Source organism: Corvus cornix, chromosome 8, assembly GCF_000738735.6.
Source record: "Corvus cornix cornix isolate S_Up_H32 chromosome 8, ASM73873v5, whole genome shotgun sequence".
Classification (NCBI taxonomy): domain Eukaryota; kingdom Metazoa; phylum Chordata; class Aves; order Passeriformes; family Corvidae; genus Corvus; species Corvus cornix.
In genome coordinates this window covers 19,953,468-19,959,467 of record NC_046338.1, presented here as the reverse complement: position 1 = coordinate 19,959,467, position 6,000 = coordinate 19,953,468, and positions in this window count along the sequence as shown.

Genomic DNA, 6,000 nt, shown 5'->3' with positions numbered 1-6,000 from the left:
GTTTACCAACAATCCACAATCTTGATTTTATCCATTTATAAATTCAGTTATTTGGCATTTTACTCTTTGTATCCATTTTTGCATCTGTCAAAAAAACAATAGGCAAAGGAATCCTAGTAACATATTGATTGGCAAGGGACAGAAAATTTTATAATATGCTCATAGTAATCTATCCTGGTGAGAATATAAGCAAAAACCCCTCTATACTCCTGATACATTGATTTCCTTATATTTATAGTGAGAAAATGAACAGCATAAATTCAGCTAATGAAGACCAAATCATGTGCTTCTGACATCTCTTATTGATAACTTACATGGACCTAAGTCTATTGAAACAGCCATGTAAACAAAAGTGGTATCAGGATGAGATTATACTGTGCATGGCCTGAATTAAAGTTCTCTTACAGAGATATTTGTGTTTGAGAACTCAAGCTGGTCATTAGCCATCTTCCTCGCTACTGATTTCTGAATACTTATTCTACAATGGGTACCGAGATCCACAGAGTAGAAGGGAAGTCTACAGGATTTACCACAGCAGGAATTAGCATCAAGTTACAAAAGCTAAGGCACAATAATGAGTGATGGAAACTTCATGATAAACCATACAGCTGGATTTCCTTTTAAAGCAAATAGACAGTATTTTTAGGCATTTTCCTCAACTTAACATGCTTAAATTGAGTCATACTTTAGAATTCTTGTGACTGCAAAATAGACTGCCTTAGTCTGATGAGTCTCATTTTACAGACTTGGAAGAGAAAAAATATAACCAAGAAATTCTATTTACTAGTTGTTTTTAAAATCAACCAGATCTGTTTTATTTTACATAGGAATGTTGGGCTTTAAATTCTGTCACCTCAGGACTAACTTGGAGAATTTCCCCTTTTAAATTATATCATTCTCCTAGTCCTAGCTCTTACTCCTTGTTTCTTTTGGTCTAATAGACTATTGCAAAGAAACTCAACATGGGTAAAAAATTGTCCTTTTGGTCTTCAGGTTACCATAACTGTGAGACGAAGCTCCATAACTGGCACAGAGAATACATAAAGGTACATTTTTATGGCCCTTCATTTAAAGAAAGAAAAAAATCAGCTGTCAGACTGCTCAAATGTTTGGAGTGTTAACAGGCATGTTGTGAGAAGCTGGCTGAAAAAGCAAATGCAAATGAAATAATGAAAGATGAGTGATAAATGGAATTTATCATGAGTCAGACTCACCATAGGAATACCGATAGCCACATGCTAAAAAAGAGAGAGATCCAGCTTAGCTTCACAAGAAACAATGTATGTGCTTTAGAGGAGTCTTCTTCTATAACCCTAGGTGACAAAGCAGGAAACAAGCCAGGACTTTAAGGCAGAACTATTTACACCTTCCTTAGGATCAGCAGTTCAAAAGTGGTCAAAGGTTTTCCTTTCCTAAGCTCGGTTTTTAGTAGAAACCTAACTGGACCAAGGTAGCTTTTCAAACAGAAAAAATGCAAATCTGTTGCAAAAGGCAGGTTTGGACAACAATTTGTAAACAATTTCTTCCCTATCCTTGGTGCCTGTATATCCAAATCCTGCTCCCAGGTCCAGCAGTTTTCAAGTCTTGGATTACTACACATTCAGCAATCCCTTTTAAAGCCTAAGGAGGCTTTCCTCATCCCTTTATATGTAGCTATGTGTCTGCTCCCTGCTCTATAAAGATTTACCAGGTCCTCTGCAAACTCCCCAGCTGCTTGTACTGAGCTGCGAAAGCTCTGCCAGGCGAGCATGGCCAGTAACACTCCGAAGCTAATTCCAGGGAAGCCCCAACATCCCTTCCCTTTGAAAAAGTTCACCTGAACTGAATAAATCCTTCATCAGGCCCAATTTCATCTTTTTATAAAGTGTAGTGCACAATAAGCTGTGATCAAACAAGTAACACAATACACCTTTCATCACAGCATGGATGGAATACAGTGCTCAATTGTTAATTTTAAAAAGATCTTACTGCTAAATTTAACTTGCTTACTTTCACAGTACAGCAGGATGTTCTGTACCACCCAGCCCTCCCTGGTTGTGCTTCCTGGCAGTACCACAACAGTGGAGAATCCTTAGGAGTTCTTAGATAAAGAGCTCCGCAAGAGTTTTATTTAATGTGTGTGTGATGAAGAGCTCACTAATCTCTGTTCTTTTCACTTAAAATGAGACTTTTATATTTCATGCTCAGCTATTTGCTGGATGGATAAAGGAGCATATTTCTCTTGCAGGACAATTTACCAGTGAGGGAACGGCAGGGGAGGGTTTGTTTCCTGAGGCAGGTCATCTTTTTCCATGAAATGGCCTTTTCTGGTATTAAGACAGCTTGCTATGTTGTTTTGGTGGTTTTGTAAGCTCCCCAAACATAGATCTGACATAGACCTGTGAAAGCCTGGCATGGTTTTCAATTTTTATTAACTCTTGACATTTAACAACTTTTCTTTAAACAAATTATTAAAAACCTTGGATCTGAGTTATCTACCAAATCATGACCCAGTTACTGTATCAATACACCGTTTTAATTTGATTAAATAAAAGCAGCAATTTTTAAAGAAATGAAAATGACACATTTTTTAAAGTGAGAGGACTAAAAAGTGAGAGAGGAAGCAAAGCACTGAAGATCTATTTTGAGGGAAATTTTTCAAAAACAAAATAATTCCTCCATTTCTTGCTGATGTCTTCTGCACAGAAAGAGGATACTGTTTCACAAGCCAGACCATTTTGCCTTTGGGGAGGGGAAGTCAGGAACAGGGAAACTCCCTGTTGAAGGGACAGCAGCAACATTCCCATGCCTGCAGCCCATTCCTGTGGCTCCCACAGCTGGAAATTAAACAGAAAAAGTGGGTAATGCAAACTTGTGGTCAGGTTTCAAAGTTAGTAGATTGTACCAGCTTGGCATGTTTGAAATCAAACTGTGCATTCTTTCATTCCATTTTTTATTGTTTGATCAATGTAGGTGTTTGAAATTTTATGAATATCCACTGTGACAGTGTGGTACTGCTCTCTCCACCACCACAGCTCGTAAAATGTTGTTTGTGTTCCTCTTTCTCAGTGCAGTATGAGATTAAATTTCACAATATGACTAACAGTGTAGGGTAAGTAATATAAAATAAACCAGCAGCTTCATTTTGGAAGATAATTTAATGGGCACTTCTAAATTTTTTTTCTCGAAAACAGTAAGTCCAGTGAGTTTCAGAAACATTATCATAAAGTTATAGTAACACAAGTTACATTTCTAAACAAATAACAGCACAACAAGCTACCATTTCTTTCCCATTCCTTTTTATAATAAAGAAATAGCTCCAGCATTTTCTTGGGAATTTGAGACATATCCAAAGCAGATAATAACACATAAATTCCTTACAGGCTAAGGTAAGCCATCGGGGATACAATCCTTGGAGACAAAGAAGTTCTGATAAATGAACCCTGACAGAGACGAACAAAGTGACAGACCCACAGGCAACTCTAAAATCAGCAGCTCTCCTGCTTGTGAAGCTTGCCACAAAGCATAACATGCCGAGGTATTTTCACCTGCCTGTTCATTATTCTCACTCCTGTCAAAATGCATCTTTCTTGCAACACTGTCATTCACAAAACACTCATTTCAGGCTCCAAAGGCAAACAGGCCAAATTCAGAGCTCTAGCAATCTGACACGAGCCCACTGAAGTCAATAGATATGCTTCATGAATATATATTCATGAAAAATTTTGTCTCAGTATCTTAAAATGTGGGAAATTCTGAACTATTCATTTAGGTGCAATTTAGCTCAGGTTTGTAGAAATTTAAGGGATTATTTCAAATGGCAAAACTGCAAGATTAGAGCTTATTTTAGATACCGTCTGGAATTGTTCTTCTGAGTTTTAGCATCAACATTTCATCAATCTCTTCCCCTTGCTGTTAGCAGCACAGACATCACTGAAAGGTGGACACTGAATGCCCATCTTCATTTAGCCATTTTCCTTTCCCAAAGAGCAGAGCACTGCAAATGAGCCTTTGTCATTCATTGCTTCCTATAGGTCTTTCCATCTCTTTTCAATATCATAATCATCTTGGGTCCAACAGAAGAGTATATACAGTGAACTAATCATCCTTTTTGAGTTTTTCATCCACTTCAACATTTCTCCAACTCAAAATGATGATAACAGCAGGCTGGTTTATATTTGTCTTAGCACCATATGCATGCCCAGGAAATATACATTGATTCTACTTTTCCTATATAAACCCTCCAGTTACATACACTGATTTTAGAAATTTCTAGCTACCTTATAGTAGTTGGAACTAGTCCTGAGGAGAAAAAAAGACACATCTAGATATAAACCCCGATGAGGTACACAAATATATTTACATGCTTAAAAATTAAGCACCTGCCAAAATACTAGAAGGATCATAATCATGGCTGGCTTGCAGATGTGAGAATAAACAAAGAATAGAAACAGTATTTTTGTTTAAGATAGGTTGGATGTTTTTATCTAGGGGAAACTAAAAGACAAGCTTGCTATATTTCATCTGGAATGAATTTTGAGCCTCTTACATACCTAAAAATAAAAGCAGATGTATAAAATCCCATTGGCATAACAAAGCACAGCTTTGAAAAGGCTGTTGTCTGCAAATGTGATGATCTTTAAGGTCTATCTTTAGGAGGACTAAGGGATTCTGAGCAATCTAGGGATGAAAGCAGGGTATCGTATATATATCATAGCCAATATTTGGAGTAATTTTTTTTCTCTCCAGTTCTCAGTCTTGCTCTCATATCTGATTGTACAATTTGGTAGAGAATTAGAAGACAAAACCATATAATAAATTTTGGAAAATTACTCCAGTCATCATCTGGAATCACACTGGATACAATAAGTTAATCCTTAGTATAAATTGAACATTGCCTCCTATACTTCTGAATCTGAAAATACACACTACAGAGGCTATAAATATATCCAAGCTTTGCTTTCTCCAAACACTGAGAATCTGCACCAATACTGCACCTGTCAGACAGGTGATCTCTGGTTTTAATGTCACAGCACTACACACAAATATACCTATTTCAACCTTCAGTATTTTGCCCACTGTATTTCAGAAATTCTGCAACTCATTTTATAGTCTTTCCACAATACTACCTTTTGGAATGTTCAGATTTTTTTCTGAACAATATTTTGGTTCAGCAAACTAATCTCAAGGCATTATGTATAAATTCATCAAATATTTTTCATTATACCTCTATAACTCTCATTATGTAAATAAGCAAAATATTCACAGTCTCATAATCTACGTAAAAATTACCAGAACAAATTGAATACTGAAACATATGAATTTGGGACTCACTAGCATCACTGAAGATTGTTATGTAGTACAACATTTACATATGGCTATGATAGTTTGATACTCAATACCCTTTAATCTTGAGCGTCCGATCATGTGAGTTGTAAAATAATGGAGTGGTGGAAAAAGCAATGTATTGGAACTTGGATCCCTTTAGCTAAGAATCCAAATGTGAACTTCCATATTCCTTTTTGTTGTCTATTTTATAGAATTTCATTAAGTACATGTAAATTAAGATATATTTTTATTCAGAGTTTTGTATTTTGTACTTTTTCATCTTCCTCAGCCAGCACTACAGCAGTAGACCTTGTTACTTTTTGCTTCAGTCCAGACTGGCTACAAACGAATCTAATTATGTTATAGTTTGGGCAGTGTGCCTGGCAGACAGCAGGGCTTGGACACCCACTGCTGCTTTGAAGATACATGTTGAAAGCAAAACTTGACGTTTTTCTGATAAAGTCATTAATTTTCATGGTATTGACTAGAAAATAATCACTTCCTGGAAGAATATGGGCAGCTGAGGTTATTACTGACTGCAGTAGAACTACTGCAGCATTGTGAGCACCTGTTAAACACGTTTTTAAAGTTTTAAGGGGAAATGAACACCCCTAAGAGTGAATTAAGTAGAAATCAACATATTGATCATTTAGTCTAACACATATTACAGAGAAAAAAGGTGTATCACAGTTT